The 26,779-nt window shown below is 34.5% G+C and overlaps 1 protein-coding gene across 2 annotated transcripts in view; it reads left to right on the top strand.

Moving 5' to 3' along the window:
* B3GALT1 (beta-1,3-galactosyltransferase 1) overlaps positions 1-26,779 on the top strand; it is a 747,684-nt gene that overhangs the window by 300,499 nt on the left and 420,406 nt on the right. For both annotated transcript variants that reach the window (XM_069079721.1, XM_069079720.1), the window contains exon 3: positions 5,463-5,492. The gene's annotated coding sequence lies outside the window, so the exon portion shown is untranslated. The remainder of the gene's footprint in view (positions 1-5,462; positions 5,493-26,779) is intronic.

Raw genomic sequence — 26,779 nt, forward strand, 5'->3', positions numbered from 1 at the left:
ATCCACAGCACATGCACACACACATACAGAAAGAGAGAGAGAGAGAGACAGAGACAGAGACAGAGACAGAGAGAGACAGAGAGAGAGCAACTGTATAATTGTATTCAGTCCTCCTTTATCTGGTTCAGATGAAAGTAAAGTTCAAAGGCTGTTCATTCACTCTCTTTTCCATGACTATAATGTGTTCATTGTATAGCCTACCATTATATAGTAGTGATTTCCCTCTCTTTTCTTCCCCCTGTCCTTCCTATGTCCTCCCCAATTTAGTCTTCTGCTGAGAGTATTAGAACAGAACAAAACCTTGCACATATCCTCTGTGATTCTGACCTATCTCTCTGACCCTTAAAGATATTAGGATTGTGAAAAAAACATCTTTCCTTATCCCCCTATTAAATATGTAAACAATGCTTCCTTATTTACTCCTCTTCAATTAAACAAACATTTGTAGGTTTTTATACTTTTCTCAATGCCTACATTCCTTTTCAAAATGACTATTTAGCTTTGTCATATTCATCAGGAGTGGTTGGAAATCTATTTCATTACAGGTCCATTCCCCACCACCACCCTCATTAGGCTATACTTAGTTTTGCTGAATAGATAATCTTTTTTCTATTGCCTTTTGGAATATCACATTCCAAACTCCCCTTTTCTTTAAAGTGTCAGCTGCTAAGTATTAGGTAATTGTTAGTATGGCTCCATGATACTTAGATTTCTTTTTGACTGCTTGTGTATAATTTTTCTTTGACCTAAAAACTCTGGATTTTAGTTTAGTTTATTTTTTAAAAATTCCCTTTGACTGTCAATTTTTCTTCAAGGTAAATCCATTTTAAAAATAAACATACTTTATTGCTTAAAGAATTGTGATGCTCTGAACAATCATTCAGGACATAGAGCACTCACTGCTACAGAGTTTAATATAGTGATGTTATTGTTTCTTCTTTTATGTCAAAATTAATTATTTCTATTTACATTTCTCTATGTTTGGAAATAAAGAGAGAGGACTTAGTATAACCTGTGCCTTAAGCATAAAAAATTCCTAGTTACATAGAAATCTTTAGATTCCTTCTGTACTGAATGAACTATAAACATAAAAAAATGCTGCTTTAACTGTGAGAAGGAAGAATTATTTGCAAAGAATAGTGGTAGTCTTCTCTCTGCTTTCTCAGGAAGAATTTCATTCTTCCATGATTTTATCAATATTAGGATTCTCTTGGCCAGTGACTTTGAAGGAAAAGCAAGCCCCTAAATATGAATTCTGGCATTCCTGTTCTCAGGAAGGAATAGGACCTTTACCTACAGAAGGCAAGAAGAACTTTGACCATAATGTCATGGTGTATGTTTTTCTTAATGTTGGTCAAAAGAAAAATACAACTTTCAGACACATTTTAGAAATAATTTGGGCATTCCTTAGTGACACTTTATTCCTTCATTTTTTGTTTATGTTTTGGTAAAGAATTGACATAAGGAAGAGTTGATTTATAGTTTTGGGTCCCATGAGAAAAGAGTAAATTCTCAGATAAAGGTTTCATGTAATCATAGCCTGTCAGACCTGTAAGAGGCCTTAGAGATCATCTTTTCTAACACTTGATTGAAGAGTGCTGTTCAAAGATTTAGAGAAGCTGAAAAATGGATTGCATTTCAATGTACTGTTTATTCTAATTGTCAAGTGGGAGAATGTGCTAATGTTGTCTCAGCTAAACCAATGAGAAAATGGAAATTCAAACTTGTCCTTTGAGGGTTCCAGGTTTTTATCACTAGGAAATTTATCTGGCAAAGAGACTATAAATATTGTACAGTGTTCTATTTAGTAAAATTATTAATGAAACAATAATGGCTGGGCCATTGATTTTCATGTTGCTTACAGAACCAACCTGACCAAATTTATTTAAAAGTAATGATAGAAGAATAAAATCAATTTTGATCAAAGATTGCCTAGATATTTTCAGATAGTAAAAATCAAACTTAATGAACCTGCTAAAGTTCTTTGAAGGTATTTTTGTCATGATGAAAGAAGAAAATTTATTTATTATTACTGTTATATACCCTTGAGATTAATGAATGAGAAGTATGGCAGAAAATAGTGTATTGGAAAGAAAAAGATGCTTAAAACATAAATAAAACTAAAAAGTCAGGTTGATTATATAAATAATCACCTTTCCCAAGAGGAAGAATGGAAAGGAAATGATTTCAGGATTTTTTAAAAGGCTAGCTACGTGGAATCATTTAATTTTTTTATATCAGAATAAGGCATAAATTGTAAATAGACATCGATTTCTGTGTAGACTTTAGATAACAATTTTCCTCCATTAGTAAAAGGTTATTTTATGAAGGATTCATCATATGTTGTTTCAGGTATCAGGCATATTTTTGTTTGCATAACAGAAATGAACTTCAAACTGGAAGTCCAGAGACTTGAATTATAAATTTGATTTAGGAACTTTGTAAAGCCACTTCATACCTATTCTTCAGCATAGTATCACATTTTCAAAGTGTGTATAATACATGGTCTTCTACCCCTCACAGGGATAAAAGAAATATGTTTTTAAAGTTTAACAGATTTGAAAACACTGACATCTGTGCTGTTTATTTAATCTATATATATGAAATAAATACTGTTTGCAAGATGCTGTTTGAACCACTAAGGGAGATAGAAATAAAAAAAAGACATAGGTCTTGCCCTCAAGGAGACTACAAAAGGAAAGTAGCATGGCATGATGAAAAAGTTATTGACTTTGGAGTCAAAAGATGTGAATTCAAGTTCTACCTCTTTTATTTCCCATCTGTGTGAACTCTGTTAAGCCATTTAACATTGCTGAGTCTTCATTTTCTCATGTGGAAAATGAGGAGGTTTTTCCTGATGGCATTGGAAGTTCCTTCCAGCTTTAAATCAATCATCTTAAATTATTAATGATAATAGCTCTCATTTATGCAGTGCTTCATAAGATACATTACATTTGTTTTGTTACTTGCTCTTCACAACAAGCCTATAAAGTTAATAATACATTATATCTTCATTTTATAAATGAGGGAGCTGACACGCAGAAAGATCTTGTTAATTTCCCAATTTTACCCAGCTACCCAGTGGCAAAACTGAAACTAAAACCCTAGCTTATCTGTTCCCAAGTCAGTAGCCCTCTCTACTTTATCAGTATGAGTTCAGAATACTTCATTCTGATTGTTGATGCTTTCTGGAGAAGGAAAAGAAATGGTATATTGAAAGTAAAGAAATTAAGTCTAAGAAATGGATCCACAACCTCTGACATAGGCATACAAGTAATACTGAAGAAAGTCTCAGATATTGTCAAGGGTACAGATGCCAAAAATTTTTGTCATATTTATAACTATCATAGCTCACAGAATGGTCGAGTAAATACAACTTATGCAAGGGTATGCTGTTTAATGAAATAGACATACAGGCAAATTTACCAAGGAAAAATAGGCATCCTATCCATATTGCTCCTCCATGGAAAGGTCTTATAATCTTAAGATCATAGATTTAAAACTCAAATGGATCTTCAAAGTCCTACCTCCTCATTTTACAGTTGAGGAAACTAAGTTTTAGAAAAGTTAAGTACTTTGCAAAGCTATATGGGTACTAAATGGAAGGTAAGTAACTTTTTCAAAGGTACCAAATGGGATATGAATCTAGGTAATGCATTTATGAATACATTGACTCTAAATCCAACATTATTTTTGCTGCACCATGCTGGCTCTCTTCCTACAAAATAAACATTTCCATAATAACAGTAAAATGGTTCATGCTAAAAATCAGCAGCTCATCAGTTCTGGCTCCCCCTGCTTTTATCTTCATCATTAGAATTGAACAGAGGTTGGTGTAGCCATCAGACCTATATTGCTTAATACCACTACTTGCCACCTCCAAAGCTTAAACAAGCTGCCTAGGGTTCCTTATTTGTGGTAAAAGATAACCTAACCTGGAATGGCTGTATTTATTTTAATGCCATTTTAGTCCGTTATTCGGATGTGGCCAGTGGTAATTTTTATGAGCAGCCCAGAATGATCTCTTGTTCTCTGAACTCTTGGAAAAGTTAAAGTCCAGCACATATTTGTGTAATCATATACTGCCTCTTGTAGTTACTTAATATCTGGCTGAAGGGTATTTTTCTCTGCAATTAGATTCATATTGCTTGAGAGCAAATACTGGACATAGTAACTCTTTGGATACAACCACAGCACCTCAAAGAGTGATAAATTCTGACTCTGACTCTAATTCTAACCTTAATTTCACCTCCAACTCTAACCCTCACTCCTTAACCCTAACATTTAATAGGTACTAAATAAACATCAAACTATATTAAAGTATATTTCATGTTAGATCATATGTGCTACCATTTTAGGCACAACTGAGACAGATATAGCATCTGTCTTCTAGGAACTCACTTTTTTATTGGAATAAAAACTATTAATCACCTTATTATTAAATAAGCACACATTCTCTTGACAATTCTAGAACACTTAATTATGTCCATGGGAGCTAACAAATGTGCCAAGCAGAAGCATGAATACATATTGAGTCAGATTCTCCCAGTATATTAAAGAGATTGTGTTCTCTTGTTTGGTACTCTAGTGATATAAATTATTTAATAGATGCCTTTCCATCCACCAGTGGATATAGATTACTCTAAAAATATATTTTATTTTGTCCTAGAGCAATCTTACTGTCTATACTTAAATATACATAGAGAACCTTCTTAATTTCTGCCAGTGTAATTTCAGCCTCAAATACCAGTGACTTAAAATAGTCAGAGTTTCATTTTATCTTTTAATATATTATCTCAGATTTACACAAAAGAAAATATTTTTCAAAGAATAAATAGAAATACCTCCAAAAGCTACTGTTGTGAGCTCCTAATCTTTGGACCCTGGTGAAAAAGTACACCAAATAACCAACACCTCATTAAAAACATTTTACTTTTCTAGTTTTTGCCTTGAAAGTTCCCTCTATGAGAAGCAGTGTATTAATCCTTTGTTTATCCACTTTGGTATTACCTTGTGTAGTCTTCTTGGTGTGATCCCACTTGTTTTACAGCTAAATCCAAAGTAATTGTGACAAGTGGTTGTATTCTGCAACATAAACATTCTTCCTGTCTTTCTGAACTCTTTGCCAGTGTGGGATTTGAAAGGTGGCAGATGGTATATGCATGTAAACTACAAATTACATTATATTTTCATATTGCATATGATATATGTGTGTGAGGCATATGTATGTTTATATATGTGTATTTAATGTAATATGCATTAACATAATTCATTTACTAATAAAGATGCATTGCACAATTTAAATTTACTACAATTATTTGTCTTTCAAATGAAAGGCTGGATATTATAATGGAAAGGGGTAGTTTTTCTGTATTTGTATTTAATTATTTCAAAAGAAAGTGGGATGTTTGATCTTATGTTAAAAATCCCACTAAAACTCTGAACATCTATTTTTCTTTCAGGAAAACCTGATGACAGTTTGACTACCAAAGGTAAATGTAAAACATTTGGTTATTTTCCAATGATAAGCTATGTATTGTAAACTCAGAAGGTAGATCTGAGAAAACATGTTTAAGATCTTCAAAGGCCAAGTATCTTCTGTTAGTAGTGGGGATTATTTAACAAATTTGGAGAGTGTAAACCAGAAGTTCTCACTCTTTTGTGAAGAAGGGTTGCTTTTCATTTCTTTGAAGACTTATAGTCAACTGAGATAGATGAAAGTGTGTTGACAGTGAAATCGCTGAGATGAGCAGGGTTCAAGGAACTGTTGGCATTTACATTATTGTATTGGCTGAGAATTTTGGCAAACCACAGCAAATGTGATACAGGATAAGGATTTACACATTGGGAAAGAGTTATGAAAAAAGCAACTGGATTGCATATATACACAATAAATTTTAAGATCTACTGGTGCATTCCAAGTTCCTACTGCCTAAGGGACATCTAAACTAGCTAATTCTATGCTTGGACTGTATTTTGAACCCTGAAGGTGACTATTCATTAGCATTCAAGTAAAATCTCTCATCAGATAGATACAAGTAATTCTATTCCTTAATATTTCTGTGTGACTGTCCATGGTCCTGGATTTCATTGTATAACTGCCATTTCTCCACATTACTTTATAGTAGGTAGACAAGACCTAAATATTTGACTAGTGCAGTAATTTTTCAGTGTTGAATAAGGAAAAGTTTGATCTGATGAAGAAGGAGGAAAATCTAAGGTGGACATTAAAGAAAGTCTCACCTTGCCAAGAAGGTTGTCCATTGATCTTACTAGGTAGTTAAATCAAGTTCTAATTGACACTAAGCACAAACTTTCCTGAACCTATTCATATGGCATTTTGTTATACAATTAAGTATCAAAAATCTTTAAGTGTTTTAATCACTGTGTAGAACATTTGTCTCCCACAAATGCTTTTGTTGACCTTTTAATCTTCTATTGATTTATATTTTATAAAAACTGAAATACCTACAACTCTCCATCTTCTCTAGTGCAATTAATTGGGAGCTCTGGCAACTAGAGAAAATTATTTTTATCTAGAAAGAAGGTATTGGGAAATGTGTCTATAACAATTCCTTTGAATTGGTGTTGCATGGGAATTGGTGGGAGGACTATGAGAATGGAAGGAAATGAAGGAAAATCATCTAACTCTTCCCACCCTTCCATACCATGGAGTAGCCTGGAGGTTTGGGAAAGAGTCCCCTTGAGGTCAGAGGAAGTGAGATACAGGAATGAATTAGAGGACAGGTGCCCTTAAAGCTACACTTCCCTTCTCCCTGCTCCTGAGGTCTAGTTAGCACATGGTCAGGTGTAGTGGAAAGGTAAAACAGAGGAAAATTGTGACTGAGGGAATGGAAAGGCTGCATTTACCCTCCATGTAAAAATCTATTATGACTAGTGGCAAAAACAGTAATTATTTATCTCCTTCCTTCCCACCACCCCCAAATAATACCAGACACTCCAGGATCCTCTCTGGCATGTGTCTTTAGGCCTGATAGCTTGTCTAGGAGCAAGAGAGAAGATGGTAAGTTTGTCAGGAAGGGGTAACAAATGTGAGGGGAAAACACAATCCCTGGAATTTCACCATCTGAGGTACAACTGTAGTATCCCCTTGTTAACGTTGAATGGAGTCTTTTCCTGTATGGTGTCCATAGATTCCCATACCTACCCTTTGGATCAGCTATCAAAAATGTCTTTCAACCCAGACACCTGATTTTTAAAAATTTCCTAGTGAAGATCTGAACCAAATGATGTTATTCATCCCTAGCATGGAATCAAAGGAGCAGAGAGATAGCAAAGACTTATGCAGTTCAAATCAGGATTTTCTTAGAGACTACTGTGTTATGTATCTTGCAGCATTGTTTCACTACTTTTTTTATCAAATATTTATAGTTCCAAGGATATCAATTACCTCTTGGGTCATCCCCTAAAGTCTGAATAATATGGGAAATTCTCAGAGATGATTGTGTAATTTCTCCAAATACTTTGCCTTCACTTCTTTCCACTGTTTCTGTAGTATTCTATAGTAGATATGTAAGTTTATACAAGAGTCTCCTTGGTATCTCTATGTTTATCACTTACAAAATATATCTAAAAATAAAATAGATAAACTTACAGTATCTCACAGTTGGAAGGGATCTAAGAGGTCATTTAGTCCAATATATATGAGAGCAGGAATCCCCTTGACAACATTCTTGAAAGATAATTATACAGTATTCACCTTAAGACTCCCTGGTGTTTGGTAGCTCACTGCTTTCTAAAGCATTCTATTCCACTTTTAAACAGTGTTAAAAAGTGTTCAAAAGCCTCTCTTTATAGAAATCTGACCCGGAATATTCTTGGAAATATCCACCGATTGTTACTTTTTCATTCATCAGAGACTAAGGAAAGTAAATCTAATCCCTCATCTACATGAGAACCCTTCAGACACTTGAATGCAATTTTCATTGCCACACCTCTGCACTAGCCCTAACCCCATCAAATATTTTTTATACAGGCTAAAATTCAAAAACTCTTCAATCTGGTCTGCACTTGCCTTGCCATTTTGATCCTCCTTCTTTGGATGTGTTCCAGATTTGAATGTCCTTCCTAAAATGTGGCACTCAATGAAATCTATCTATCAAATTTATTAAATGCTATGTCTCAGGAACTCTATCTGTTATATCTCTGTCTCTCTTTCTCTTATCAATATGGGTATATAGATAGATGCACATGTATGTATATGTAATTATATGCATGTATATAAGTATATAGTGCTGTTGCCAATGTAAATTATAGTGTGCCCCATGAGTTAACTAGATGAAGCTTACAGGGAGATATAAATAAATATCTCTGTTTTCTAGGCCACCTCTTTCTAAGGGAGACTTTGATTCCTTCCTGGAGGGGAACAAGAAAGGGGGCCATGAAGATAGCTATGCTACTCTCCTTAGAAAAAGGCTACTAGTCTAAAATTATATCTTTCTCTTTAAATATTACTCATTTAATGGAAATAATTTATTGTTTCAAACAACTTTTCTGGTCACCATCCATAAAAGGAGGAATGTCCCAAGCTATATTCAAAGACTTGATTCTGGACTAAATCTTAGGTGTACAAAAGACCATCACAAATAGCGAATAGCAAATAAACCCATTTATCCAAGCAGAGAGCAAACAGAAATAAGAGGAGTTATACATATTACACAGACAATACACTCTCTGTGTTAAACAATACATAGAGTGAATCAACTCTCTCCTTGGGAATAAAATATCTCAGCTCAACCAGGAGTGCCCCTCATCTCAACCAAGGGAAAATTCCCTTAGATAGGCAAGCTCAGAAACATAGACATGTTGAGGGATTAGATCCTCTAGTTGCCTGCTGCTTCCCAAAGTCCTTTCTCTCATTTCAAGGGTCTCTCCATGAAGAGAGTCTAGAAACACAATGCTCTCTACTGAAGCAAGAAAAAACTCTCTCCTTTCTCAAACTCTTGCATAAGCTCTATCTCTTAGATAGAGTGGTATGATGATATGATCATTCTCTGTACCAATTGAGGAGATTTTTTTGGATATGCACAAGGCTTGATTTCCCAGTTACATTCATCCATCTATCCATACACACATATACATATATACATACATGTATCAATGTATACATGCATACATGCAAACATACAAATCACAACTAAATATAAACAACACAACGAAAGAAATGAAGGGGAAATAACCTAAGTTTTAAAAGGCATATACAGTATAATTTCTTCATAGTGACAATATTTTATTTTGTTAATCCTCTTAACAATGGATTTCTTCAGAAATTTTACTGCTTTGGTTCAGCTTATTTTTAACCACTAAGTAATCAAAGACCCTGCTTTTAGATATCATAAAACCACTTGTTAACAACATGCGAAGCTGTTATCTCAACCAGTTTTCAATTAAGTTTCTTGGTTGGTTCTTGTGGCAATCAGCATCTATCTGCTATGTTCAATATTGTCTTCTAAAACATTCCCTTCTTCTTTGTTAGCCCTCCCCACTTGTTTTCTCTAAGCCTTTATAGCTGAATCTATAATGTTTCTGATCCAACCCCTAACTGATGCTAATCTCTCACCAGGCTCTACTTTCCTTAGATAAATAACAGATAATATCTTAGCATTTTATTATTTCATTTTAAAAAAAAGAAGCATGACTAGTTTGCAACTAAACCAAAAAGCAACCTGAATAAAATCTGACACATACCACAAACCAAATAATCATTCAAGAAAGGGTAGATCAACAGTGTGGCTTAACCAGAGCAGACATTCAATAAACCTGTAGATATGAATTAAATAAAAAGAAAAATATATTTATTCACCTGCCATGTCCCAGTCTGAGTATAAATAGCCTCCTAAAGTCTCAGGGACCTTTAAAAAATTTAAGGGCTATTTTGGATGGTTTTTGCACTATTTCTCCTTCATTAGAATGGATGATAGACAGTTGACTATATTTGAGAAGGCTTGGAAATTTAATTTGGAAACATGAATTTCATTTGCTACCCTTATTAACTAAGATCATGAAGAGTCAGTGAATGCTTACACTTTTACTATTCCTTTATCATAGCTCCTAGAGGCAAATGATGAAGGGGAGTGAATATAGCCCTGAAATTCGAAAGACCTCTGGCATTTACTAATTGTGTGACCTTCGGCAAATCACTGAATTTCTTTTGCCTCAGACAACTCTCTACGTTTACCAAATGCCATAGAATTAGATATGCAATATGCATAGTGGGGGGAATTCCCATATCAGGAGTTCCACATCTTTAAAAATAATGATAGATCCTTTGTATATTTTTTCAAAGACCAAAGTGTCCATAACACTTATTTTATTGCAACATTTTGTAGTCTTTAGAAAAAGAACACAAAATTTTAAGTCTAGAATACCTCTGGGTTTGCTACTACTTTACTACTTAGATCTGTGCCCTAAGGATAGTTAATTAATTTTGCTAGCATCTATAAGTTGATTTCTAAAATGAAGGGTTTAGACTAGAGAGTCTTTAAGGTTCCTTCTAACTCTCTCAAAAGATCATTACCTTTTTCTCCTAGTTGTTAGTCTCCCCACCCCTGTCATCACTGTATTGTGTGTGTGTGTGTGTGTGTGTGTACCCTATATTTACTGTCTCTCCTTAGTAGAATGTAAACCCCTTGTGGTGATGGAATTCTGTGTTTATATCCCCCATCTGTCTAGCATACTGTGTAGTACAGAGTAGGTACTTAATTGATGCTTGTCAATAGCCAACATCATACAAATTGTCATTTTAGTTTAATAGAAGAAGGAAGAGTTTTTCCACATACTTTTTTCTCTCTCACTAAGAACAATGTGATAGAGAAATCTGAAATAGTGGACCCTGAAAACTCTTCATAACTGTAGTTTGGATTATAGTGTGGGGCAGGGGAATTAAGATGAGTTAGCCTGTGATTTTCTTTTTTTTTAATCTTATTAATTTTATTCTGAACTTTTAAAACAAGCATTTCCATAACATAGTAGAATAGGAAAAAAAAAAGATTACATGAAACTGTAAATGTGTTATGTACGACTTGTTATTCCTTTTAAATATATAATAAAGTTATAATATAACTTTCTTTTTTTCTTCCCTCCCCTCCATCCTAGGGATGGCTACCATAACACACAAATGTGTGTGTGTGAGTATGTGTGTGTGTGTGTGTGTGTGTGTGTGTGTGTGTAAAACTATTCTACACATATTTCTATTTATCACTTCTTTCTCTGGATGCAGATAGCATCTTCCTTCATATGTCCTTTGTAGTTAATTTGGGTATTTATAATCGTCAAAATTACTTAGCAACTCAAAATTGTTCTTCATAGTGATTCTATTTTGTCCTTCTGAAAGAACAAATCAATATGAACCAAAATTAAAATTCTTATGCTGTTTTAAAATCTTTAATAATATTACAAAGACCGCAACGCATTTTTTGCCATTAGGCAACCAATGTCTCTCCCTTTATATTCTGAGTCAAAGAATACTATATGTTGTTGTTTTTTTAATAAAGGTGCTTTGAGTCCTTGAATTTCCCCCTTGGCTACCTTTAAGTCTCATTTATTATTCCTTAACAGCAGTCTTAATCAAGTCTTAAGTACTTGAATGTGTTGTTAAACATCTTTAGGGCTTTATTATTTTATTCCTGATTATACGACCAAAATATATAATCAAATATTTATTGTATTATGGTTATTAACTGTATAACAGCTATGCCAAAGCAAAGAAGAATTTAAATTACTTTGGATTTCATTTTTTTTAAGTTAGAGTAAGATAATAGATGTTCAAAATAACCAAAATCATAATGGACAACTTGAATTTCATTGTAAAAGTTTGTTGTTAAGAGCAAGAAGACAGCAGTCAGAACAAGAAAGGAGATAAAATTGATTTTAGTCACATATATAGCACAGAATCATATATTTGTAGAGGAAAGAAAATTTCAAGGTCACATATTTCAAAACCCATATGTTTTGAAGAAACTGAGAGGTTGTGATTTGTTCAAGGTCACATAAGTAGTAAATGGCCACATCAAGATTGGAAACCAGGTCTTTTGACTCTAAATGTAGTATGCTTTCCACTTCACTGAATGAAAATCCTGAATTAACCAAGGTAGAATCCGTCTCAGAATCATCCATTTAAGAGCCAGAAGGGGCCTTTGACGACACAAAGTCTGGCCTTTTCATTTTCCAGATGAGAAAACTGAGACCTAGAGAAGCAGAACTGGGACTAGAAAATAGGGCTCCTGACTTCCAATCCAATGACCTTTCAGTTCTAAATGACCCAGACCAGTCACTGTGAATTGAGAAACCTGTGTCTAATCAGAATCTGTTCTTTAATTTCCTATGTGGTCCTATGGAAGCCATTCTATTTCTTAGGACCAAAACTTCCTCCTTTGTAAAACAACTAGACTAAACTAGATGCTTTTTTCCAGATCAGAATTTCTGTTGCTATGCCATAGGCTCTTTTTCTTTGTCATCTAAGCATGAACTTTATCCTTAGCACATCTAATTTAACTTGTCATTTTGGAATTATGACCATGTTTATAAGGCTCTTTAACTTAAAACATTTTTCCAAATATTTATCCATCAATCATCAGAAGTGCAGTTGGCATATATTCTGCATTTTGCTATTAAGCATGATTTTTTTTTAAATCACAGAAGGATTAAGATGAACAATATGTAGTATGAGACAGATTCTAGCTAGACTTACAAAATTATCAAATTTTAACATATCAACCATCTAAATTATATTTATGGATCATCATTCAGTGAATTCACAACAGTGGTAGTTTTTGTTTTGTTTTTCTTTGATTTTTATCACCCAGTGGCTGAAATAGATGACCTCTTTGTAAACTGGTTTAATTGCTATGTCCATGTATGGTCTTCTAAGGTCTTCTGAGATCCTAAGACCAGTACTTAAATCAGATAGGACCTTACAGAGGACAGTTAGATTATCATGAGGGAAGAGAATAATTTTGTAATATCTGTTCTGGTTGACTAGACCCAAGGAAGAGATAAAGCAAGAGGAATGAGAAATAATACCTCCTCTTCTAAGGCAGAATGGGCTATATGCCTCATTATTCCAGGCCCACTTTCCTAGGGTTAAAAAGCCACTGAAAGATTGAGGAAAGCCCAGTTAAGGAGATTAGGGTATTCTATCAGCACAAAAGCATGAAGTACATCAGCCTCAAGGGATAGGGACTGATTGTCTTTTGTTTGGCATTTGATTGTGCCAGTGTCTGTTCTCTCCCCCTCTTTTTTCTTCCCTCTTTTCGTCTGCTTTTCCTGTTTCAAATTTCATGATTTTAAATGGTACAATATTGAGGTTTTCTTTCCATTGCACTGAGCTGTAAATCATGCACAGAGTAGAGATTAAAGGCCATAACCATAGCATCACTATGAGAAAAAATTATCTATGAATTTCAAAACTAAGTAGTACAATGAAAGATTTAAAAAGTGCTATTGTAAATGTGAAGACTATTTTAGAGTGAAATGCATTATGGGACTACTTTGCATATAGTTTCCTTTATAGATCTAGATATACAGATGATGCATATATAAATAATGAATATGTAGATGTAGAGATAGATGTGGATATTAATAGACTTTATTATACATATATACATGCATATAGGCACCACATATTACTCTTTCTGTCCTTTCCCTTCCCCTTTATACATCATATACAAATACATATTATGTCTATATATGAAAAATATAATTTTTGAGCAGATTTGCTGCAAATTTTATCAATTTTTTAAAAATCTCATCATACATATTTGCATATATTTATAAATATGTAGACATAGTCACACATATATGTTTATAGATGTGTATAGGTATACACACATATACACATATAACTCCTCTTTCTGCTTCTTTTCCTCACCTCCATTTATAACGTCTATATAAAGAACAAGCAGATGAAGGGGAAATAAGTAATATTCTAAAATTGTATTCTTTTTATAATTGATTTCATGAAAAGTCAATACAATTTGTAGCAAATCTACTCAAAAATATATTTGTCTTCCTGGAATAAATGCTTAGTATTTCATTGCTCCCTTCAAAATTTTTGAGTATCTTATTAAATTAAGCTAAATTAAGTACAGTTTACCTTTTGAATTAATTACAAGGTCCCTTCTAATCCTATTCATCATCTCTACTCACTTCAACTATTTTTTTCAGTTTCTCTTTGTATTATCACTGCCATTTTGTGAGTACAAAAATACCATTGCTATCACCCAAGTGTTTTTATTAATCACTCATATTCATATGATATTAAACTCTAAACAAAGGCAAGTTATCACAGTCCACATCTTCCTAGTCCTGGAGTCTAAAGGAAACAGCATAGTCAAGAAAAAGAAATGACAAGGAAGTACAGAGATTTATACAAAGATTTGAGTCAATAAGCATTTATTATACACCCACTATGTGTAAGGTACTGTGCTACATGAACGCTAGGTATGAGAAGACAAAAATAAATGTCTGCCCCTACAGGGCTGAAATTCCAATACAGAAATCCAGCATGTGTGTGTGTGTGTGTGTGTGTGTGTGTGTGTGTGTATAGAAGAGGAGCAGGCCACCCATGCATAGCAGAAGTGGGCTCATGAGTTTGTAGCAAGGTCTGTTGCTGTGTGGCTTGAAGGGAGGGGGAATTGACATTTCTAGACTCTTTTCATTCCACCTTTCCCCAAAAGACTTTAATTCCTACCTGATGGGGGTGCAAGAGGTTGGGGCCAGAGGCTCCTCTGCTCACCTCAGGGGGGAGGGGGGGGGAACCAGACTAGAATTGTATCTCTCTACTCCCTTAAATATTATTAATCTAGGCAATATGATCAGGTTCATTCTAATTGCTGATCATTTGTCATTCTGGGGGAAAGGGGTAACCCAATTCTATATCCAAGGCTTAATGCCATTTCTCCATCAAATACTAGTTCCACAATGCTCACACATAGCAATAGAAAAGAAATCCATTTATCCAAATTGCAGCAAAGCAGAGATCAGAGAGAGTATGCATAGGAAAATATATACCAGCCAGTACAGAGTGAAGGAGCTCCCCTACTGGGAACAAGTTAACTCAGTTTAACCAAGAGAGAGAGTCCTTAATCTCACCCGAGGGAAAAATCTCAAGAGTCTCTAGAGTAACAAACTATATATATGGACTTGGGAGATTGCCAACAACTTGAAGTGAGGTTGGCCTCTTCCATCTTCTCTCTTAAAGCTAGAAACCAGAAGTGCCTGAAGAAACCTGATGCTTGTAAAAGATTTGAAACCTGATGCTTGTAAAAGATTTGAAACCTGATGAATCCCAAAGGAGATTTGCCTGAAGAGTCCCCAGAGAAACTGACTCTGAAGAGTCCTAAAGAGGGCTAGCAAAGGCTGGAACTCTCTTTCCTCCCACCAACTCCATCCTGCCACACATGTAGGTCAGGGCCTTGATATAGGGGTTATATATGTAACACAGACCACCATGAGCTTCAGGTAGACTGAATTTCACTCTTCCCCCATAGTTCTCCAATATCTCTAATGGTATTGCAAGGAAGTATCTAGGCTGTCTACCAATGGTTCCAGTCCCCCCCAAAAAATGGCATTACCCAAAGTGTAGGGAGTAGTTCCCTGCATCCCAGCTCCATTTAACTACTATCAAATTAGCTTTTACAAAGTAATATTTGCTTCAAAAAGCAAAATCACAAATATATAAACTTACTTCCCCAACACATGGGAGGTATAATCCTTGCCCCCCACCCCCATTCCCTTAGGGGAGGGGAAGGGGATCAGGTTCATAGTTTAACTTAGCTTCCATAGAGCACAGTGCCAGTTCAGTGTCCAAAACCTCACCTGGACTCCAGTTGCAGGCACTCTGGATTCTCAGGGGTTGCATGCTGAACTGGATGGCTACAACATCCTGCATGCAATCCTGGTTCCAAGGTTTCCATGACTTGAACTCCCAGATCCCAGATCCCAAGAGGATTACCTTTGCCACCTGAAACCGAGGAGGACAAACAACAGAACAAAAACAAAGACACAAGCAGCCAGTCAAACGAGGCTACACGCACTCACATAGTAGGAGATACCATGGCCTCCATTTTGGGCAATCTAGATATGCTCCAAAGGCTTCTCAGGGAACCTCTATATTGGGAGGACTGAAGATGCCCATATAAACCTCAAAGTAAATATATATATTACATACATAATAGCTGAAAGAAGCTCAAGAGAAAATAATAATCATGAAGGATCAGAAATCTCTCTCCTAAGAGTTGGCAATTGAGTTATGCTTTGAAGGAAGCTATGGATTTTACAAGGCAGAAATAAGATTGGTAAGGTAAGTAAGAGTCAGATTATGTTGAGGCTGAAATTCAGGGCTGAGGCTTTTGTCTTTTATCCTAAAGGCAATAGACAGCCATTGAAGATTTTTGAGTAAGGGTGGTACGGGGACAATCTCAGTTCTGTGTTTTAGGACCATCAATTTGTAACTTATATAGAGCATGTATTGGAGAGAAAGAAAAAAATGGATTCAGAGAGACAATTAGGAGTTGGAAAACCCTGAAACATCTACTGATGTCTCCAGTTAATCCAGAGAAGAGGTAATAATGGCTTGAATTAAGGTATGGCAATGTGAATGAAGAGAAAGTAGATAGATGGCATAGTAGAAAGACTTCTGGACTTGGAGTAAAGACATGAATCCAAATTCTGTCTCAGACATTTACTATGTCTGAGTATTACTATATTAATTACTATACTATACTGCTATGCTACCCTGAGCAGATCACTTAAACTTTCTCTGCCTCAGGTCCTCTCTCTTTACAATGAGAGAATTGGACTTAGTGGTTTCTGAAGTCCCTTCCAGCTCTGAATTTCTGATCCTATGAAGAGAAAAAATATAAAAGAAGTTGTGAGAATCGACAAGCCTTGGTGATGAATTGGATATGGAGAGCAAGAAAGGGAAGGAAGAATTGAAGATACTAAGTTTCTCTTATTAGAAATGGGGAACATTGAGGGGGAAAATTCATTTAGGAGAAAATATGAGATCTGTTCTTACCATGCTGAGTTTGAGATGCTGATGGGACATCCAGGAAGAAATGTTCTAAGACTTGAGAGTCTAGAATTACAGAGACAGGAAAAAAAAAGTCAAGGCTATAAATAAATAAATGCTTGCATTATGTATGAATTTTTAAGTGTTTACAGTTAGTGTTTTTGTTTTGTTTTATTTACCCAGAGTGAGTTAAAAGGGCATCCAGTAAAGGGGAAAAATCATCACCTCAGTTTCATTGTCAGGCTTTATGGAGGAGGTAAAATTTTAGGAAAGTGGAATTCAGCATCTCATTGAATTTACAGCTCTGTTGCATTGAAGTGGCACATCTGGATCCATTTCAGCTTCTTGCTTATATTATACAGGCTCTGTGATAACTGCCACATTCAAAGAAGACTCACTATCCTGTTTAGAGACATGAATAGGTTAACAGCAGTGGCAGACATAACTCTAAAGGGAAAAGTGAGATATTGTCAGATCTACATTAGACATTACAATAGTCATCATCAATTAAAATTTTGAGAATGTCATACTGTGAAATACCATATGATAGAAGATGTGATATGGAGTTGCAGTTGATCCCATTTGCCATATGGTATGTTGCTATATTGTATTTCCTTGGGGAAAGCACTGAAGATGAAAAAAGAATTGAACTCTTTAAAAGTGTATTGAATAATCATCAGAGTTTGAATGGTTTTTGATTATGCCAACATGCACCATAACTTAGAGAGGATAATGAAATATTGCAACCCCTAGATAAAAGTGTGTTCATTCTCTAGCTCATGACTTCAGTCAAATCAGAACTAGTCAAAAAGAACAGAATCTCTAAGTATTTTCCTAGTGATTGCAAGAACACCCAGACAAAAGGTACACCTACAAGTCATTGCCAATACTTTCCTTACATGTAAATGATCCTGGGGGGGGAGAGTTCCCCTTCTTACAAGTCAACAGAAGCATAAAGACAGGAATTTTCACTGATCACATGTTACCAGAACCATAAGTTTAATTCTTTAATGCCTCCTCCAACCATTTTTTGTTAATAAGAAATGAATGTCTATTCTCAAAATAATTGGAAATAATTTTCCCCTTCCTAAAACTGATCATCTTCCACAAGAATAACATTTATTCTTCTGGGTATAGTACTAGAACTAAATATTAAGGCAAACAGTCTAATCATTTAGTACAGTCTTTAAGGGACCTAGAAAGATACTCTACATCCTTTTGGACTTTTAAGTAGGTTTTACAAATTACTTGCTTTTTTGGACCAATTAACAAGAGATCTTATAAATGCATTATACTGAAAAAGAAAGTTGCCTATTCATATAACAAAATGACAAGATTTTAAAGTAAGTTTAGTGGAAAATTATGTCATTGAATTAGCTTAAAAATCTAATTTTTTATTTAGACTTTTTGAATTAAATAATTAACCAGAATGGTCTCATTCCTTGCCAAGAATGGTCACCTTCTCAAAAGAAAATATGGGACTTTCACCTTCCCAATTAGAATCATTTCTTTGTGAATCAAAGTAATAAACTCCTTGGCTACAAGATGGAAATTGATTTATTTGATTAAAATTTTATGTGTTTTATATATGCTTTAATGTTTAAATAGTTTGGCTCCAAATGCTACAATTGACCAGAGAGGCATTTGTCTTGAATTTCATGAGCATGCTAATATTTTTCTCTATTCCTTTTCTTCTTTCCTTTAGTGAGATATAGTATGAAGATCACTGGGGCCTCAATGTGTGTGTTGACTTTTTCACTGTCTAGCTCTGTGATGTCAGGCAAAGCACAGAACTCACATTTACACACTGATGTCCCATATGTAGTATAATCAACAGAGAGGCAATAGAAGGGGGCCAGTGCTACTTTTCCAAAGTATGCTTACCTTTAGGAAAGCATAAGTACATACTTATGTCATTTAGTGCCCACACTATCTCTCCATGCTCTACTGCTTTAGACTATATAGCCAAAGACCCCTGTGAACCACAGTATCACAGTAGGAATGAAAGAAAATTCATACTACCCTAGAGTCAAAAGCAAGAATCAAACCCATTTCCAGACATCATTTTCATCATAATCAATAAATAAGCATTTACTAAATACTTGTATGTGTCAGGTATGTGCTAAGTACTGGGGACACAAAAAGAAACTATAGACAGTCCATGCCTTCAAGTAACTTGCAATCTAATTATATACTAAGGCTAAACCCTTTATAGGATCTTGTGTCACAGCTCACTTTCTTTCTTTCTTTTTTTTAGTTTTTTGATTTTTGGAGAGGGGAAGGTACGGCAAATGGGGTTAAGTGACTTGCCAAAGGCCACACGGCTAGTTTTGTGTTAAGTGTCTGAGGAGGGTTTGAACTCAGGTCCTTCTGTCTCCAGGGTCAGTGCTCTATTCACCACGCCACCTAGCTGCCCCCCTTCCACCCCCAGCTCATTTTCACTCATCTAAAAACAAGTAAAAAAAAAAAGTCTATATTGTAATGTTCCCCTCCCTCCCCTCTCTCTCATTCACAGGTATGAGGAATTTTTTCAAAGACTTACTGAGATCAAGGTATGCAATTGTCTGGCATTCATCTGATCTATCAGTATAATAGCCCATCAAAAATATGTCTTTTATACTTCTCTAGTGAAGCAGCTTTTGTGGAGGAGGGTAGAAAACTACAGAAGTCCTAGTCTAATGCATCCTCATAGTATGAAACTGACCCTGGGATTTAAAAATATTATCCAAGGGCATAAAAGTTCTGGGAAGTTCTACTATGTAGCTTCAAGAATGGATTTAGTGTCCAACTGAGTCTGCTATTGGAGAAGTATTCTAGCTAAATACAAAGTACATTAGAAGCATGGTCACTAAGGGATGAATTTTTTAGTCATGGTAATCCTTGAAACAAAAAAAATATGAAATGGCTTGTGGACTTTTTGCAGTAATAGTGATATAATAACAGAAAGGAAGCAGAAGGTGCTCAGAATCATATGATCTTTAGACTCCCTTCAAACATATATTTGACTACTGATAATTCAAATCTAGAATCCTTGTCGCATGGTAAATAAATGTATATTTACAAAGAATCTGAATAGTATAAATATTGATAATTTCCTTCTATTTTTCTTTTTTTTTAAGCAATCGGGGTTAAGTAACTTGTTCAAGTTTATATGGCCAGTTATTTCTGGGTGTGGTGCTGAGTATCTGAGCCCAGATTTGATCCCAGGTCATCCTGACTCTGGGGCCGGTGCTCTTACTCACTGTGCCACCTGGCCACCCCTAAGCAAATGGGGTTAAGTAACTTGTTCAAGGTTACACGGCCAGGTGTTTCTGGGTGGGTGCTAAGTGTCTGAGCCTGGGATTTGATCCCCAGGTCATCCTGACACTGGAGCCTGTGCTCTTACTCACTGTGCTACCTGGCCGCCCCACTTCTATTTTTCTGTAACTGTTTTTTTTATTTTCTAGTTTCATTTATACTGAGGATACCAATATCGATATGATTGATGTGGTCAGTGAGTACATATTTATGAAAGAACTGAATCATATCAAATATTGAAAACTTAAAGGTAAACATAGAGGAGGACAACAAATAATACATTGGAGAATATATCTGATAATAAATAAAGGAAACAGAGGCTTTTAGACTATACAGAAGCTTTGTGCTTACCTAAGTATGAATGCTTTCTTCAAGCAATAAGGTTTATGACATTGGATATGTCAGACACAAAGTAACATCGCCAAAAATGAAATTTCATCTTATCCTAATAGACTGAAAATGTCTAGTTATGCATGTGGAAATTTGAAGTGGTCAACTTTCATATGACATTAGTGTCAAGAATCAGCAAATAATGAATAGACATCATCATGGTCTGTTATCATGACCTTTAGAACATTAGTCAATGTAATGTGTTTGCCACAATGAGGAGGCCAAATGAACTTAGAAAGCACCTCTACTCACAAATATTATATCTCCTTGCCAGGCTGACGTATGACACCTCATCGCTACACCAGTTTGGAATATAAACCCATTTACAGTCTTACAGAGGAGGTTAATGAAAGACTATTAGTCATCTGAGTGAATAAAATAGTGAGAAGTGGTGAAGAGGAAGAAAGATTTGGAAAAAGCAAAAGCCCAATGAAGTCAGATTATTCCAAAAACTACTTGTGGATAAAACTGAAAAGAAAGTAACAAATTCACATAAAATAGAAAATGTGTGGCAACTTTTTAACTAGAAATTTTTTTTTCACTCTTGATTACAAAAGAATCACCTTCTTTAGAATCTAATATGGAAATCCTCAAAATTCAAGATGAGGAAGTAAAAATGTTATTAAAAATAAAATGAGGTACACTGATGTAACTATCAAAATATGTACAGGGAAGGAACATACTAAAGGTAATACATTTTTAGTTCCATATCATTAATTCTCAAGATATTCAAAAGAGTGAAAAACAGAAGAAAATAGCAGATAGTACTAATACTTGAAAATAGAACTTAAAAAGATACTAATAATTACTGACTCACATTCAGTTCTCATCTCTGCAAAATCTTTATGAGAATTATCTCAATTTGTATTGAGTAGGTCTTTGATGAAAATATATGTAGGAAGAGGCAGGCTGATTCAAATTATATTCTCTAGTAGAACATAGATTTATATTCATATAATTGACCTAAAACTGCAGCAGATATCAGATTCAAGTGTGTTTATTGTTCTTTGAAGATTATAAAAAGCATTTGAGATGAACACAATTCAGCCTTTCTTCCAACAAGGTGTCTCTTTACCTTGTAAAGATCATTGGAATTTAACCTCCTCCGTAGTGAGGATTGCTTCTTTTTGTTTGAATCTGTAGAACCTGTTGCATGGTATGCACTTAACCCATGAATAGAAGGAACTAAGTAGTCAGACACTTATACAGGAAAGCTGCTGAAATCTCAACCCTCTGTAATTCCCCAAACATATGCATGGATCTTTCTATAGGCTGTTTCACTCTCACAACTGGGAAATCATCTTGAAGAATATTTTTTGACAGATCCATACACAAAAAAGGTACAAAATAGGAACATGTATTCTTGTAAAAAGTATTTTCCAATATCATGGAGAATGTCCAGCACAGAGTTCAAATGGCAAAGTAATTCCCCATAGATGGAGAGAGGAAGTTGTCAGACAGATACTCCTGTTTGCAGATGGCATTGTACTCATTTCATCAAGTTCCCAAAACAGTTTTTGAGTATCCTAATTAATCCACACCTACTCCAGAGCTCAGTCCAACAATTCACACAGGTGAAAACGTGTACGAAGAATAAACATTGCAATTATATGCAGTGGGATAAACAAACCATTGAGCTCATACAAACAAAATAACAAATAATAATAATTTTAATAATATTTATTTCTGTAGCATTTTAAAATTTGCAAAGCAATTTACATATATCATTTTATCTTATCCTCATAACAACACTGGGATAGAGATAGTATTATGATATCCATTTTTCATCAGTAGAAACTAAGGCAGATAGAAGTTAAGTGATTTGTAAGCATCATACAACTAGTAAGGGTCTGAGGCTATATTTGAATTCATACCTTCCTTACTCTAGGTCTAGTGCTCTATCCTCTGCACCACCTACTTGCCTCTCATATATATTGGACTAACAGAACATGTGGACAGTGACCTTGGTCCAGACTCACATAAGAAGAAGATAGCACCCTGGATTCATTTGGGATAGTGTTGTATTTTCATAAATTATGAGCTTCCTCAAAAAAAAAATGATCCTTTTAATGCCTATATTCTTTTGGCATTGAAATATGACTATAAATCATGCACTACTGCAGTTTCTGGGGGGGGGATAGTCAAAACTGTGGGTCACACAAAGGAACAATATATTGTGGGTACAAATTTTGTGTGGCATATTTCTAATGATGAATCAAATGTAAAAACTGGCACAAAACAGATCATAAAAGAGAGGTTTTATAAAAAAAAAGAGGCGGGCTAGTAAAGAGGATGAGAGATGGATGGTCTGTAGGCTATACTAATACCAGCATATTCTTAAGAGACCTTGAGGAATACCTCCAGCATGTTGAGCAGAATGCAAGTGGAGAACTTATGGGAAGAAATAAGCAAGTGTCATATTGACTAAAATGATATGCATGACTTGTGATCTGACCCATAGAAGGGAATACCCACATCAGGGCAATCACAAAACTATAGACATGTTGAAGTATAAGTTCAACAGTTATGCACTGGGGCTCTTTCAACTCCTCTAGCAATACAGAGCATTCACAAGCCATTAGGGAAATAAATAGTTTTATATGGGACTCGTTAGTTAATCTTTTCTAATGGAGTTCTCTTGTATCAAACAAACTTTTTCATGGTCTCTTCTTGCTGGAAGGTTATGAGAATGATACATGTGACTGGAAATTGAAGAATGACCTCTTTTTGCCTTTTTGATCATCTATGTTCTATCATGCCAACATTATGAGAATGACAAAACTACCTAAATTAGTTTACTTGTTTGGGTTCATACCAACCAAATTACAAAATGATTACTTTATAGAGCAAGAATAAATCCCTTTAAAATTTCAAATTAAACTAATTTTTAAATTAAATTAAAATAAATAATTTTAAACTTTATTTGGGAGATAAAATGTAAAGAATGTTTTCTGGTTCTATTCAATTTCTTCTGCACTAGTTAATACATGTATTTCCAGTTTTCTATAAAACGGTTCCATAATTCCTTGTGTTGTAATAATATTATATTGTATTCATATACCATATTTTGTTGGGCCATTTGTCAATTGATGGTTACTCCCTTTGCTTCCAACTCTTTGCTATGACAAAAGACTGTTATAAATACTTTAATACATATAGGTCCTTTTCCTCTTTATTTGCTATCTTTAAGATATAGATGTAGTAGAGGTATTGCTAGGTCAAAGGTTATGCAGTCTAGTAACTTTGGGGGTATATTTCCAAATTGCTTTCTAAAAGGACATCGATTCCCAGGAAATTGATTTCTTGAAGTGTAAAGCTAGTGATAAGAGCCTTCAAACTATATTTCAAAACAGTCCCCAAACTATTTGATATTGGTTAAAGAATTTTAAAGTCAATCATTAGAACTGATTAGGTATACAATATAAATAGTCAAGTGAAAATAGTAGCATAGTGTTCTATAAACCCAAAGATTACCAACTACCATGGTAAGGGTTATTCAACAAAAACAAGCAGGAAGACAACAAGGATTTATTAAGCATTTACTATGTGCCAAGCACAGCACTAAGCGCTGGACATAACAAATATAAGTAAAAAGAAAGATGGTTCCAGCCCTCAAGGTTAGAATGGCACTGGACCCATCCCTAAAGTGGAGGCCCAGAAGGAATTCACCAATGGGAGACAAAGATATTGTAGGTGAGAAGGTCCCTGGCTCAACAACAAATTCCAAAGGAAGAATGCAACTGAGTCATGAATGTAAAGGCCAGGAAATCTGAAGCACAGCTGAGAAGGAAATAAAGCTGCAGGGAAAACTGGAAAGCAGCCCAGAAGAAATTAGTTTTAAACCTTAAAGGTCGTATAATAAATAAATTAAAGGGATAAAAAAGGAAATTCCTTTCACAAGTATGGTTAAGAGAATAATTCATGTAACCATATGAAGGATAAAGGATCACAGAAAGTAAAATGAATAATTTTAGTTACCTAATATTGACAATTTTTTGCACAAACAAAATCAATTCAGTTAAAATGAAAAGGAAACAGTTAACCTGGCCAAAAAAAGTCTTGCAAACATTTTTTTCTGATAAATGTCTGATATCCAAGATGTATAAGGAACTGATTCAAATAAATAAGAAAAAAACTATTCCCTAATGGATAAAAGCTCAGAATATAAGAACAGTAAATTATCAACAGAATAAAGTCAAGCAATTAACAGTCATATTAAAATATACCAAATCTTTAATAATTAAATAAATACAAATTAATATTAATTCTTAGTTTCTATCTCACAGCTATAAGATTAACAAGGATAACAAAAAAAGGGAAAATGATAACCTTTGGAGGGGCTACAAAAACATCTGGGAATTGAAGTTCTTATTAGAAAGCAGTTTGGAAATATGCCCCCAAAGTTACTAGACTGCATAACCTTTGACCTAGCAATACCTCTACTATATCTATACCTTAAAGATAGCAAAGAAAGAGAAAAAGGACTCATATGTATTAAAGTATTTATAAATCTTTTGTTGTAGCAAAGAGTTGGAAGCAAAGGGGGTAACCATCAATTGAGAAATGGCCCAACAAAATATGGTATATGAATACAATATAACATTATTACAACACAAGAAATTATGGAACAGTTTTATAGAAAACTGGAAATACATATATTAACTAGTGCAGAGGAAATTGAATAGAACCAGAAGAAAATCTTATACAAAAACAACAGGGTAAAGAACAATAAATTTGAAAATTTAAGAACCTTTAGCAGTTCAATAAAACCAAACACAAGTCAATAGGATGGAAGATGAAGCCAGCTACCTACTTTCTGACCAGTAGGCACTGGATTTAAATAATTATATACTAAGCCTTTGTGGATATGAACAAAAATAAAAATAATCCCTACCTTCAAAAATAATCCCAATACCTAACCAAGCACAATTCGTATGGGGGTGAAGTGGAAAGGGCAACATATAGCTATCTAGAAATATGTAAACTATACACAGGGTAGATGAAAGATATTAGTGTTTGGGCATATAGAATGCATAATGATGTTATTTCAAATATGGGAAATGTGTGGATATATTTTGTTTGACTACTTATTTATTGCAAGCATTTTGTTTTGTTTTGTTTTCAATGGTGGTAGTTGGCTGAAGGTGGCAGGGAAAGAACAGGGTTAAGGACAATGTCACCAAAAAGAAGAGAATGAAAAAAGGTAGTTAATGTATTTAATGGAAAATTAATAGAAGAGAACAGAAGAAAGTTCAGAAGAAAACAGACAAGCAGGAGAGTATTGAATTCGTTTATATGTTTAAAAAGTAAAAAAGTAAGATATACATAACAGAGATTCATGGTTTCATATGCAATTACCTTTTACTGTTATGCTTTTTGAATGGATTTTTTTTAAAATAAAGAAACTATATATTCTATATGGAGGTTAGTAGTAAAGAAATAAAATAAAAGTAAAGGCTTATCATAAACCTATAGAATTTTAGAGGTAGAGAACATCCAGTCCTTTTCCCATCCCTTTCTTCTATTTTATCTCTTCAGTAACAGACCCACAGAGACTTTCTAGTTTATGTCAGGGTTGAGTCTATAGCCTAGGTCTTCTGACCTAGGGTTCATTGGCACTTCAAATCATTCATTCATTATGTATTCAAATGATTCATTGAATAACTATATACAAGGTCTTGTGCAAGAATTAAGGACTAATATTTAAGGGAGTTGAGAGAAGCACTTCTTTAAAATAGAGCATGAAGAAGTGAGATATATACATATATATATATATATATATGTGTGTATGTGTGTGTGTGTGTGTATAACCATATAACCAGAACTACTTTTTATATTACTGATAAAAAAAACTCTGTTAGAATAGATGTCTTAGGTTGCAGAGTGATGTTTGTTGAATAGTTACATTTTTCCCTTTCAAAATTTATCTACATGTATTTGGCCCATAATTCTCATTGACTGAGATCTTTGGGATCTCATATTTGTTATTCACCATATTTGCTATCCCTCTCATTTTATGTCACCCATAAATTTGTTAAGTATGCCATCATTTTATCCATG

This window comes from Petaurus breviceps, unplaced genomic scaffold, assembly GCF_028583685.1.
Source record: "Petaurus breviceps papuanus isolate PSGF00001 unplaced genomic scaffold, PetGlider_PUasm1.0 91133, whole genome shotgun sequence".
In the NCBI taxonomy this organism is placed as follows: domain Eukaryota; kingdom Metazoa; phylum Chordata; class Mammalia; order Diprotodontia; family Petauridae; genus Petaurus; species Petaurus breviceps.